Raw genomic sequence first — 14,570 nt, 5'->3', positions numbered from 1 at the left:
TTGCAATAGGAAACTGTGGGCATATCCTGGAACGAGGAGTGCTAAGGAATACAGGTGGGGCACTGACAACATTTGCTACAGCCAGGCTAAGGAGGCAGAATTTTATTTTGACACTTATGAGGGCTGGAGGGAGTGGGGGAATTGAAATATTTAATGCAGCAGAGTGATGTGTTCAGATATGAATTAGAAATCACCCTGATGGTGGCTGAAGGGGCCAGACTCTCCAGATAGGAAGCTGTTATTTAGGAGATGTATTAGGAAACCGAATAGGAAATACAAAAGGGAGGTAAGGATAAATTTGAGGAACTTCAGAGACACCCAAGCAGAGATGTCCAATAAGAGGCTGGATCTTTGTGCCTGGAGTTCTAGCATTTGGGGCTGTAGATATAGACTTGGGAGTCATCAAGGGTCAGGTGAAACAAAGTGAAAGGATGAATAGACATAGGCAGAGTGTGTCCAGTGAGAAAGGAAGGTGGCCAAGAAGAGAACCTTGGAGAAGAGTGTTGTCACAAAGCCAATGCAGGAGAAAGTTTCAAATGAGAAAGAGTGATCAACCTTAGGTGATATGAGGTAGTTCAGTGGATTTGGTTCCTGGAGATTGGCATTGGCCAGGGTCTTTGGCCAGTAGGAATAAAGCCCACTTGAGCTAGCTTGGGGAGGGTGGTGGGTATCGTAAGGATCAAGTGGAATCTTGAGGAACCAAGTCACTGGAAGCACAGCCTGGCCTCAAGCATACTAGAAAGTCATCATGCGCCACTTTCTCCAGCTTTTTCGTTCTCTCTTGGGTGCATGGTCTCTTAATTGCTGCATATTCACACTGTTTACTCCATGAACACTGGCTTCTCTGTAAGTCTTTTAGATCCTGCTCGTCTGCCTTGCTAGTTTACAATTGGGGATTTAGCTGTATTTTATTGCATTGTCTTGGGAGAAAATTTGACCAACTCTGGAATTTGGATCAGTCATCCACTCTATCATTTATCTATCGCTATGTAGAAAACTGCCCCAAAACTCAGTGGCTTCAGGCAACAAGGATTTATTATGTCTCATTGTGTGTTGACCTCATTTCTTTCACATAGCTACATTCGGCTGGAGGATCAGCTGGACTGGAAGGTCCAAGATGACTCACTCACATGTTTGGCGACTGGTATCGGCTGTTGGCTAGTTCTCTCACATTTTCTTCCACGTGGCCACCCATCCTCCAGGAGGCTGAACAGATTCCCTTGCATGGTGTTCTCAGGGCAGCCTTCCAGAGAGCAATGGCTGAGCTACAAAACTGCCTGAGGCTTAGGCTCCAAATCTTGTATGTTAATTTCTGCCACATTCTATCAGTCAAAGCAAGTCACGAGTCCAGACTAGATTTAAGGGGTGGGCAATAGACTGCACCTCTTGATAGAGTTGCTGCAAAGAATATGTAGCCACATATAATCTACCCACATCCCTCATGGTCTCATCAGTTGCTGGCTAGAGAACAGGGTCACCTGATAGGATCCAACTGTCTATCCCCACTCTGGCTGAGTGTGGTAAAGGCATATACCCAGCAAGACATGTTGCCATTTTACGGAATGATGGCAAGTGGTAGTGAGCTGAATGCTACTAGGTCTTAGAAATTATGGGTGCCAGTGAGAGTAGAGAGATCCTACAACAAGAATCTTTTTGTTTTCTTTTAAATTGTGGATGTCAATCTACTAAGGGGCAAGAGCCAGTAGACAGGAAAATGTTGAATTTAATAAAGAGGGAATGGTAATGGCACAAGATCCCTTTGTTGGGGGTTGGTAGCTGGGGCTCTGAGCACAAGATAAGAATTAGGCTAAGGCAGAGAAAGAGAGACAACCTCCACTGAGGCTTGGTGAAAAGAAAGAAGGACAATTGGCAATAGTTTTCAGAGAGTGTGTGGGAGCTGCACGGGTCTGAAAGTTAAAGGAGCTGCCATGTTTCCATGGGGTTTGTAATGAACACATGTACTGAAGAACAGAATGAGAGGGAGTGCTCAAAATCTGGAGGGAAGAGGTACAGCTTTAGTGTAGCTGTTCTGGGGCAAGCTGAGTAATCTTCCCCTGCCACCCACAGATGGCCACATCTGATCCCCCAAACCTATGAATACGTTATCTTCTGTGGTAACGGGATTCTTCAAATATGAGTAAGTGAAAGATCTTGAGATGGGGAGATTATTCTGGATTATCCAAGTGGGCCCAACGTAATGACCAGAGTCCTGATAAGAGGATGGTAAAAGGATCAGCATGAGGGAGAAGGTGACGTGCAGAAGCAGAGGGAGCAGATTTAGAGAGAAGATGCAGTTGACTTTAACGATGAAGACAGGGTGCCATGAATCAAGGAATGCAGACAGCCTTTAGAAGCTGGAAGAGGAAAGGAACAGATTTCCTCTGCAGCCTCCAGAAGAAACCAGCCCCCAATGACATCTTGAATTTAGCCCACTGGAACTCACCTGGCTTCTAGAACTACAAGAAATAAAATGTGTATTGCTATAAGCCACTAAGTTTGTGGTGATTTGTTACAGCAGCAATAGGAAACTGATACCTCTTCCTCTTGGAGTTACTGTAGGGTAGATAATGCACCAAAAACTCGTAGCACATTTATCCTGCGTATGCTTTTCTAACCTATAAGATTGCAGGTGGGTGTGGGTGTGCTCTTCCTTTTTCTCCTGATCCTAAAGGAACTTCTGACCTTGAGCAGGAGCAAGAGGCTAAATCTTTTCTTTTGCAAGTAGGAAAAGTTGCAGATGTGATAACAGCTTCCTCAGGACCCTTGCACAGGCAGTTTCCTCTGCCTGGACCATCTTTCCCATAGCATATTGCAGGTCTTTGCAATAAGGCCCTTCTGGGTTAGGCCTTCCCTGACTACTTAATTTAAAGTTGCAATCTACACCCCACCCCCCTCACATGCATATACAACATATTGCTCCCCTTCTCACCCCTCCTGCTTTTATCTTTATCCATTTAACACACTCTGATGTATATTTATCTTAATTATGTATTTGTTTATTATCTGTTTTCTATTCTCTAGAATATAAACTCTGCAGTGGTAGGGATATTTTCTGTTCTGTTCATGACCACATCCTAGCATCTAGTATAAGGCTTGGCATATTAGGAGACTCAATAAATATTTGTTGAATGAATGAATGAATGATGAAGAACAATTTGAAAAAATGTTGTTAAACACAATGAACTATAGCTGCTTCTGTCTCCTAAGGGGAAGGTATGGTGGCATAATTCATATCTCAGGAGAAATAACATTTCTGTCCCACTCCCTTTCTCCTGCAAAGACTGGAGGAGGGAGAAGAAAAGGAGGCACCTGGGAGGATAGCACCCCATTTAGACAGAGTACATGCTGCACTTTAATTATGCAAAGGGAAGCCTGTTATAAGGCAGGGATTACAGTAAGAGAAAATGGGAGACTGGAGGAATGTGTATATTTGGAGCTTTTGAGAAGAAAATAGTACCAAGTGGGCAGTGAAGTAATCTCACCCACTATGGTAGAATGACCGACGGGCTTTTCAGAGTGGGAGTGCTTTCATACTTGATTTTAAGTTACTTTGAGTTTCTACCATGTAAACTCACTCTGTCTTCTCAAAACTTTAGTATAAAGTCTGCTCCAAGCAAAGGCCTTACGTAAAATTCTAGGGGACAAATTGAGGAGAAGGCCTAAATCCCACATCTGAGTTGACACATTTTGGAGCAGGAAGAGCAAGTAGAGAAACTGAAGTGACACAGAAATGGAATGTAGTTGCAGCAGAAGGACAGAGCTGGGATGATCCTGAGAATGTAAGGCCTGAGAATTTGTGGGAAATTCAGGAAATGTTTTGGAGCTAATATAGTCTTATCAGATTTCAAGTGACTGATGATTGGGTTGCTATGGTAAAGTACATTTGTATGGCACTTTATAATTTACAATACCTTTTCACATATGTTATGTCAATTTTATCTTCACCCTGAACCTAACAGAGAGATTATGTATTTACCCAAGATCTTATGAGTTTCAAGGCTAGAGCTGAACTTCGGGTCTTTGGACTAGAAGTATATTACTACATTACTCTTAGCATTTGCAGGTTCAACATTTGAGCTTTCACCTATTTTAGAAGTTCATGTGATAAGGTAGTTTGACTTTTTTGCCAAGGAATAGGTTAGAATCATCTTGTTTTGGGAGGCTGGTCTGCAGTAGGGATTGTCTTAGCCATTGAGTGAGCCTGTTCTAGTTTGCTAATGCTGCCTTATGCAAAATACCAGAAATGGATTGGCTTTTATAAAGGGGGTTTATTTGGTTACAAATTTACAGTCTGAAGGCCATGAAAATGTCCAATTAATGCATTAACATGAGTATAATCTTCACTGAAGGAAGGCCAATAGTGTCCGGAAAACCTGTTAGCTGGGAAAGCATGTGCTTGGCATCTGCTGATCCTGGGTTGTGTTCCAGCTCCTTCTCAGCTCCTGTGCATTCTTCAAAATGTTGCTCTTGGGTGTTTTGTCCTCTCTTAACTTTGCCAGAGCAAAACTGGGCTAGCATCTCCAAAGTGTCAGCAAAAGTCTACTTTCAATGGCCATGTCCAAAATGTCTCTCTCAGCTGCTCTGAGGTCCTTCTGTTATGAGCTCTTCTATAGGACTCCAGTGATTAAATCAAGACCTACGCTGAATGGGTGGGGCCACACCTGCATGGAAATAATCTACTCAAAGTATAACCTACAGTTGGGCAGGTCACATCTCCATGGAAACAGCCTAATCCAAAGGATCCAACCTAATCAAGACTAAATACATCTGCCCACACAAGATTGCATTAAAGAACATGGCATTTTGGGGGCATAATATATTCAAACTGGCACAGAGCCTGACTGCTTGCTCAGCAACCACAGCTCAACTCAGGTTTGTTATTCTGTGCTATAGTAAATGTTGGATTATTCACAGATTTGGAAGATCTTGGGAGCTATCTGTGGCAAAGGGCAAAAGGCTATTGGACTAAAACCCACTGCTCTTTTCTGCCAAGATGTTATCTGGAGGGAAATTTCAGGAAAAAAAGATCCCAGCTTCTCATACTCAACGTGGGTCCTTCATGGTTAAAAGCATGAATGGAGCATAGGTCTGGGTGGAATTTGCTCTTTGGGAAGATGTATTTCCACAATCCTCTCTCAGTTTGAACTGTTGCTATGACATTTTATTCAAAGTATTCTGACTCTTTTCCCAAGACTGCTCTTCTGTGAAAAATTACAATGATGCTCAAGCCAGAAATTGAACATGGAACAAATTACTCTTAACTCTGCTTCTTTTGGTTGAGGAGGTGTGCGGGCTTGAATATGTTATGTCCCCCAGAAAAAGCCATGTTCTTTGGTGCAATCTTGTGGGGGCAGACATATTCGTGTTTATTAGATCGGAATCCCTTGAGTGTTTCCATGGAGATGTGACCCACCCAACTGTGGGTGATAACTCTGATTAGATAATTTCCATGGAGGTGTAGCCCCAACCGTTCAGCATGGGCCTTGATTAGTTTACTGGAGCACTATATAAGCTCAGACAGGAGTGAGCCTATCACAGCCAAGAAGGACACTTTGAAGAACGTGCTGCAGCTGAGACAGACATTTTGAAGATGGCCATTGGCAGCTGATGCAGACATTTTGGAGAACGCCATTTTGAAACGCAACCTGGGATCAAGCAGACACCAGCCATGTGTCTTCCCAGCTAACAGAGGTATTCTGGATGCCATTGGGCATCCTCCAGTGAAGGTACCCAATTGTTGATGCATTACCTTGGACACTTTATGGTGTTAAGACTGTAATTCTGTTAATCAAATAAACCCCCTTTTATAAAAGCCAATCCATTTCTGGTGTTTTGCATTCTGGCAGCATTAGCAAACCAGAACAGGAGGGGAGCTATTTGTAGTTCTGGTTTGAATTAGATCAAAAGTATTTATATTGACACTAATTAAATGAGAGGTATGGTACTTTGAAGCTGTTATGTACCCCAGAAAAGGCCATGTTCTTTTACTCCACTTCTGTAGGTGTAGACCTATTGTAGGTAGGACCTTTTGATTAGGTTATTTCATTGAGATGTGACCCACTTCATCAAGGTGGGTCTGAACCTGACTGGAGTCCTTTATAAGAGGACAAAACACACAGAGAAGCTAAGAGATGAAATTAAGAGAAGCTGACAGAAAAAGCCCCAGCAGAGCTGAGAGAGGAAGCCACCAAAGCCAGAAGCTGAAAGCCACAAAACCCAGGAGAGAAGGACCAGCAGACATGCCATAGGCCTGTCATGTGACAGGAGTCTGGATTGCCAGCAGCCTTTCTTCAGAGAAGGTAATGTCCTGTTGATGCCTTGAGTTGGACATTTTCATGACCTAATTACTGTAAGTTATAAGTTAATAAATCCCCATTGCTAAAAGCCAGTCTACTTCTGGTACATTGCATTTCAGCAGCTTTAGCAAACCAAAATAAGGGGGAATTCCATTTAAATTTCTCTTGGACAAATATACCTGCAAATCAGGTTCATGGAATGGGAAATAAGTATACCTAAATTTTAATCCAAAAGATAATCCAAAATAGAACCCAGGGTGGCAATCGTGTGAATTTTATTATTTACCTAGATCTAGTACAACCTTTTTTCTCTTCCTTTCTGTAAATCATTTTAGTATGCCCTGAATCCCAAAGGTAAATTTGTGGAAAATTAGCACTAAAGCTTCTATTTCTGTTTAGTGAGACTAAGTGGGTTTGGAGGTAATTTCTTTATGCTCTTGTTTTCACTTTTTATATTGTTTGATTTTAAAATTATGATTGTATTATATTTCAAAAACAATGCAGCTGTGATAAGTTAAATTGGTACTGTTTGCATCAGGGTCCAATTGGAAAAACAGAATCTCTACGAAGTTACAAAATTCAGGATCTGATATGGGAATCAGACCTTACATGACAGTGGGAAGTGCTGAGGTGCTAAAAGCTTGAAAGAAAGTCTGGAGGATCAGAGGAGAAAACAACCAGTCAATCCTAGGGCCAAGTACACCCAGCCCATGAGGTAGGACCACAAAGAAGCATCTGAGGAAGAAGCTGATGTCAATAGGGCTACACAGTTGGGCAACTAGTGATGGGTCTGAGGCTGCTGTTGGTTAGCAGGGCCAGCAGTCAGGAATAAGGGCGGGAACTGGAGCAGAGGAGATCAAGGACAAGCTGGAAGCTACTGGCACCTCTAAAAGTGTCTGTCATTGATCCAACCATGATGATCTTCGAAAGTTTTGGTTATCAGTGGTGAATCCTGATTGGTCTAAGGCTTAGACTCTAAACCAATCATGGATAGCCAAGTCCCCTTGTGAGGGATTGGTTAGGGGTGGACATGTGACCCAGTTCTAGCCAATGAGATGTGAGAAGTCTACAGGAGGGGGCAGTGCTTCTAAGCAAGATTTTTTCTTCTCCATTTATGTCAGGATGTGAAACCTAGAACTGCTGAAGTCATCTTGGACCATGAGAAGAACCAACTTTAAGGCAAGTAAAGAGTTGGAAGGCATCTGGGTCTCTGATGACACCATTAAGCCACTGATTGAACTATGCCAGAACTACCTTATTCTTAGATTTTTTTGTTGTTGTTATGTAAGATAATAAATTTCCTTACTGTTCCAAAAAAAATTATAACTGTTGCTTCACGTTCTCACTCAAATTCCTCTTTTGGCCAACTCTAACCTAGAACTATCAGGGAGGAGATTCTGGGAAAGAAGTTTCCAGCTTAACCTGGATGACAGTACACCAGATACCATGAAACATCATACACATTTGATTCTGATCAAGGTCCTTAATAAAATGAAGTTGGGAGTAAGAAACCCACATATAATCGGTTTGCCACATTCTTTATAAATTAAACCTCTGAAACAGCCTCTTGTTTGCCTACATCTTATCACAAATTCAGAAAAGCCAGATATTGGAGAACTGTTTGTAGTGTGGATAGAGCAATATTTTCCACTTGTTGTGTGTAGATGAGGAAAATCTAAGCTGACAGACTCCATCGTTATTCCTCTTAACTCTGTAGAGTCAAAATCTTACAAACTCTAAGGCTGTTTCTTTCTGCTTCATACATCATCCACCAATCACTGTCAGATCACAGAAATTTCATTATAAGATGTACAGTGTGAATGGCCAGAAAAATGTCTAACTACTGCTTTATTTTCATCCCAGTGAAATAGTGTTTAGCACAGTAATTACCCACTCTCTGATAAAATGATACAAAGACCTTGATCTTTTAATATCACTCATTCATTCCACATATATTAAGCTTTTACTGGGAGCCATGCAAGAGAGTACATATGTATGCATTTAGAATTAAAAAATCCTTGATAAGAGAAAACTGACAACAATGATACCAGAACACAAAAGAGAATACCTCAAAGATTCAACTCAGCTATGTGTAAAAGTCATGTCATCACAGCCATTTGAGAAGTCACCAACCTTTAAGACTATTATCACTTGATGATATTGTTAGGAGAGACATCAATATGTATCAGATTAATTTCAGGTGATGTTTTGTTTCATTCCCCACTTTGTGCTTTTTCTACTCTTGCTTTAGGAAGCACTGTTGCATGCTTACGATTTAAAACACAAATTAAGTGGTTGCTGAGTGTCGCTACAAAGAGAGAGACTGGCTTTGGTTCATCACTTTGAGAAGAGTCCTTTTGTTTTATAATCACATAATGATATCTTGGAATATTCACTTTAAAAGGATAGATGCAGCATGGTAGCAAAATAATGTTATTAAAATTTGATAACCTGAAAACAGCCATTTGTGGTTCTTGCAGTACTTAGGCTCCTTCAAGATAGTAGTCTGAGTTCTCCTGAAGTGCATTATTTATGACCTGAAAGGATAAGTAAAGAACTATACGTGATTAAAAGAAATGTGGTCCAGTACAATACAGAGTTGGTGGCTGATGCATTTTCCTTAACTTCTCTCTAGCCCCATGGTAGAGTGGAAAGAGAAAGCACTTGGGAACCTGCCAGATTGGAGCTCAAAATTTGCTCCACCATTTTCTAGCCAAATGACTGATGGCAGGTTAGTCATCCTCTCTGAAACTCAGGTTCCTTGTCTGTAAAATGAGCCAAATGATATTGCTACTACTTGACCATTTTTGACTTACAAAAATGGCAATGTTATTTGGTTAAAGGTTGGTTTGGGGGGTAAGTGTCACTGAATATAAAACACTTGGCTCGCTGCCTACAACACTGTCAATGTTCAAGGGATCTTAATTCTCCCACTAAGATGCCTTTTAACTGGTTGGACTTTGAGGGCATTTATTTGGGTGTCTGCATCTGTTTTCTTCAGCCTCTGTTTTTTTTAACATGAAAAAAACACATTTTATTTTGAAATTCTTTCAAACTTACCAGTTACAAAAATAATACAAACCCCATACAGAGAACTCCAACATACCCCATCTCCCTAGATAACTCAATCCATCAGTTTTGACATTTTGCCACATTTGCTGTGTCATTCTCTCCATCCATTTGTCTATCAATCCATTTTCTGAACACTTGAGTGAGGTTGTATACATCATGTTCCTTGAACACTTGATACTGCCATGTACATTTTCTAAGAAAAAGGATATTCACATATGTATCCACCTGTTCTAGTTTGCTAATGCTGCCAGAATGCAAAACACCAGAAATGGATTGGTTTATATAGTGCTCCAGTAAACTAAACAAGGCCCATGCTGAATGGGTGGGGCCACACCTGCAGGGAAACTATCCAATCAGAGTTATCACCTACAGTTGGGTGGGGCACATGGACACTGAACCAATAGGTTCCAACCCAATCCACACTAATACATCTGCCCCCACAAGAATGCATTAAAGAATATGGCTTTTTCTGGGGGACATAAATATACAAACCGGCACACCACCTTAAGTGCAGTTACCAAGTTCAAGAAATTTAATGTTCCAATTTTTTTCATATATCCCCATAATGTCCTTTTGAGCCTTTTCTCCCCCTTTGTTATATCCCATCCAGGATCATGTACTGCTTTTAATTGTCATTGTCTCTTTAGTTGCTAATTCTTTTTTTTAATTATGGGATTATATAACACAACATAACCTTTCCCATCTCAACCCCTCCCAAGCATACCATTTAGTGGGATTAATTGCATTCCAGATATTGGGGTACCCTCACCACCTTCCATTACAAAAACCTTCCCATCTCCTCAACAGAAGCCCTACATTAACTCCCCATTCCCTCTGACCACTGCCCCTGGCAACCTGTACTCTAATTTCTGTCTCTATGGGCTTGCATATTCTCTGATATTTTCTTTGTAGTTACCATGGGGCTCCTCTAAGCCTTTTAAATCTTCCTAGTCTGTTAAGTCTCTCAATACAGACCCTTAATCATCATCTTTCTATCTATGTTAATTTTCATTCCAGAACCCAAATCATAAATTATAGGATCAGAAAAACAGAATGTCAAACTGGTGAGAGTAGCTATGCAGTCTTGACCTCAGAATCTGTAGAATGTAGATGCCTCAGTAAAATTTAAATACAGTAACTCCCACCACATGCTCTAAATGTGAGCCAAAAAATGTAATTGTGTAAAATGCAGGTTGGGCTATTTTGAAATCAATGAAGGGACTCAGGAGAGCTTTCTGTGCAAGTTAGGAGCTTGTTCCGGTTTGCTAACGCTGCCTTCCTGCAAAACACCAGAAATGGATTGGCTTTTATAAAGGGGGTTTATTTGGTTACAAAGTTACAGTCTTAACCCCATAAAGTGTCCAAGGTAAGGCATCAACAATAGGGTACCTTCACTGGAGAAAGGCCTTTGGCATCCGGAAAACCTCTGTTAGCTGGGAAGTCATGTGGCTGGTGTCTGCTTGCTCCCAGGTTGCCTTTCAAAATGACATTCTCCAAAATGTCAGCATCAACTTTCAACAGCCATCTTCAAAATGTGTCTCTAAGCTGTAACACTGAGCTCCTTCTGTCTGAGCACTTATAGGGCTCCATGGAAATAATCTAATCAAAGGTATTACCCATAATCAGAAGGGTTAAATCTCCATGGAAATAAACTAATCCAAAGATTCCAACTTAATCTACACTAATACCTCTGCCCCACAAGATTGCATCAAAGAACATGTCATTTTTGGGGACATAATGCATTCAAACCAGCACAGTGCTGATCACCAGTCATGATACATCCAAATTGTGATGTCATGAGGTTCAGTGCATCAGGGTGTCCAGGAGAGAACCTAAGCAGGGACTGGGCCTAGGAGAGGTGACCTGAGTTCTAGCTCATCTGCCACCCAACCAGCTGGGGGACACTCAGCTTTGGCTTCCTCATCTGTGAAGTACAAGGAATCAGAGGCTCTCTTAATCCCTCCCAGGGCTCAATTCTTTAATTCTGGAATTCCATTTTCACTGACACCGGTTAAATCCTGATCAAATCACGTGAATTCTGTTGGGTTTAAGATGTGTTATCTAGTTCATTGTGGTTAGTGGGCATTTTGTGGAAATGATGCAGTCTTCCTTAAGCAGTTCCAGAAGATGTTAAGTATGCACAAATAAATATGCTTCTCAAAATCATAAGTGGGGGGAAAGAAAGGGCACTGCTACCATTTATCCATTCATTCAATGAAATATGAGGGCCTATCATTTGTTCTTGGGACATATGAAAGTGAACAAAACAGACAATATCCCTGCTCTTTAATTTGGGGAGGAGGGACAGGGCTAGGGAAGAAAACAGAGAGTAGCAACAAATAAATCTAATAAACAAGGAAATAATATATTAGAAGGTGTGGATACTAAAGAGAAAGTCAAGCAGGGTGAGGGGCTGGAATGCCAGCAGTGAACAAACGGGGCCACTTCTTGTAGCATTCCAGAGAAAGGCCCTGGCCCTCAGTCAGCTCTCCTCTGGCTTTTGAAAGAACCCTGCAGGCTGGGTTCAGGCTGCCACTCATTCAGCAGCCACCAGCTTCTAGTGCCAGCAGTGATGAGACGGCTAGGTAGGCACCTTAAGATAGAAAACATCCACTCATACAAATCTCACATCCAGTGGAAAGGCTTACTCTGTAAGCTGTTAACGCTTGGCTCCATCTAGGCCCTGAACACACACATACACATATACACGCACACATGCACACAGGTCAAGACTAGGACAACATTTCCTAATTTTGTGAAAAGACCTTCCTTAATTTTGTGTTAAAATTTTGCGTGTAGCCTAAGCTATACAACATTCTGGAAAAGGAAAAACTGTGGAAACAGAAAAAGATCAGTGGTTGCCAGTGGTTCAGGTGTTCAGGCAAAGAGATGAATGGGTGGATTCTGGGGCATTCTTAGGGGCAGTGAAACTACTGTGTGACACTGTCGTGGTGAGTGCATGACATTATGCATTTGTCAAAACCCACAGAACTATACAACATAAAGAGTGAACCCCTGGTATAAACTATGGAGTTTAGTTGCTAATAATGTATTGATATTTGTTCTCAATTATAATGTGTATAGCACACTAATGCAAGATATTAATATGGGAGAAACTGGAGTGGGAATGGGGAGAAGAGGATCTGGGAACTTTCTGTGCTTTCTGAGCAATTTTCTATAAACCTATAACTGCTCTAAAAATAAAAGTTGATGTGTTTTAATTTTTTGCTTTTTTTTTTTTTTTTTCTAAGTAGCCTAAGAAGTTCCAAGAAATAGGTAAGGACTCAAAGTACCAATTCTCTTAGTTTTCCTCTAGCTCAAAGTGTCCACCAAGGACCAGCAGCATTAGCATCATCTGTGAATTTGTTGGAAATGTCAGACAACCGTAATCCCTGCATAGAAAATCCCTGGCACTCACCCTTGTTGCTGTCCACCAATGGTTGCTTCTCCAAGTTCTAAGACCCGAATCCTTCCCCCAATGCCTGTGTGGTTTCAGGAAAGCTGTGGCTCCCAGGATGGATCCCTGGCACAGTCCAGCATGCAAAGCTATGGATGCAGGGCTGCTGTCCCAGCTGCAGAGATAAAGTGGGGCTAAAACAGTCCTTGTACCAAGGTGGCCTGGTCCCAAGGCTTCCTCCTGCAAAGAAGTTGGGATAGAAAGGCCACAAGTCAGCACCCTCTATTCTCATTATTCTCCAATAGATTTCACGTTTCTGCCCCACAGTTTGTCTCTGCACCACCTTCTTCTCCCAAAGTGGACAGCATCCAGGACCTGCCTGCTCTCTATGGCCGTTTGTGCAATGGAATTTTGTATGTTGCCATTCCTTTCCCAGATGATGCCCTCTCTCTGTCCCTAGCTGGGCCTCAACAAAGAAAAGCAGGATTCAAAGACCATGTCCCTCTTAGGCAGTATTACGATGGTTGACACCAGGCACTCAATGTCCAGAAGAGTCATACATCTTCTAACAGGCCCATGCAGGACCCTCGGGGGTGAGCCTCCCCACAATGTGCCCCCACCCCTGCTTTTCCCAGATGTCTAGACCAGCTCCCACAGTGCTCATACAATGGCAAAATACTGATGTAATGGCAAAGTCCTGGCTCCATGATTCAGTGGTGTATGATTTTGGGGAAGTCACCAAGTCCTCTACATTCAAAAGTTTTCATCAGGAGACAGAGATAACACAGAGTAACTCAGGAAGTTTAGGATAGTAAACACATACTCTTTCAACAGAACTTGGTTCACTCTTGTCTTGCTCTCTCTGTCAACAGTTGCGATCAGAGTTACACCCTGGGGTTGCAGGACTTGCACTCATGTCCTCATACACCTGGCTGTCATGTGCCACTTGCATTCCTTCTCCTGGTTGAACAACAGTAGGACACAGATTCTGGTGGTTACTGCTGAGTGGGAACTGACGGAAAGTCCATCCTGTGTGAAACTCCATGTCCACCGTCGGAAGGCCATGTGTCAGAGCCACCAGCACTGCGGAGCTGCCAGGGTTTCCCTGGCACATAACAGGCATCCATGCACCACAGGTTTCCATCTTTTCTCTGGGAACACATGGAAGGTCAGGATGTGAAGGATCAATTATTCTCCTAATATGGACAGCATGTGAGGAAGCTATTATGGGTCATCCACTATTTGTTGCTTGGGGTTTATCAGTTCATACACATCACACACAAACACACACACAATACATCTCCATAGACAGTCATCACTGTCTTCTCAGGGTTTTGATTTAAATATAAGCAATTGCCTTGCTACACAGTGGCAATGGTTGACTCCAATGAAATTTTTTACATTTTTTCTTTAATGCCCTTTGATGTTGCCATCCCACAGACTTGATTTGCAAGGCTCCAAACTGTGGGATTATGCAATTTAATATGCTCTAATTCTACTTACAGAGAATGGCATGTCAGTCATTTGAAAAATGGTAGAGGGGTGCAATGGGAAATGAAAATGAAGAGGTGTTTCAAAATTTCCATACTTCCAACACACCTCAATCTCACAAAAACAAATGACATGTGAAACTATGCAAGTACAATATAAGACATGGTGAGGTAGGTTAGATGTAAAAACATCTTGCACACCCTGGGGCACCTTCAAGGCCTGCTGCAAGGTGAAGGCATTGAAGATAACAATAAATTCTTCTGAAACCCAAAGCAGTTAAAGAAAACAGAATATATTACTTGACTACAAGTTAG

General features: G+C 41.8%; 2 long non-coding RNA genes across 2 annotated transcripts in view; one reads left to right on the top strand and one right to left on the bottom strand.

The window, feature by feature from the left end:
* The window catches only part of LOC119505744, a 310,630-nt gene extending 302,949 nt beyond the window's left edge, over positions 1–7,681 (top strand). The window contains exon 4 of the long non-coding RNA XR_005210813.1: positions 7,418–7,681. This is a non-coding gene — a long non-coding RNA (uncharacterized LOC119505744). The remainder of the gene's footprint in view (positions 1–7,417) is intronic.
* Positions 6,736–14,059, bottom strand: LOC119505743. The gene is made up of 3 exons (XR_005210809.1): positions 13,589–14,059; positions 12,787–13,005; positions 6,736–8,833 (listed from the first exon to the last, which is right to left on the bottom strand). It is a non-coding gene; the product is annotated as an uncharacterized LOC119505743 (long non-coding RNA).
* Positions 14,060–14,570: the final 511 nt, after the last annotated feature.

Source organism: Choloepus didactylus, chromosome 10 (genome assembly GCF_015220235.1).
Source record: "Choloepus didactylus isolate mChoDid1 chromosome 10, mChoDid1.pri, whole genome shotgun sequence".
NCBI lineage: Eukaryota > Metazoa > Chordata > Mammalia > Pilosa > Megalonychidae > Choloepus > Choloepus didactylus.
This window is presented reverse-complemented; position numbering and strand designations above follow the sequence as displayed.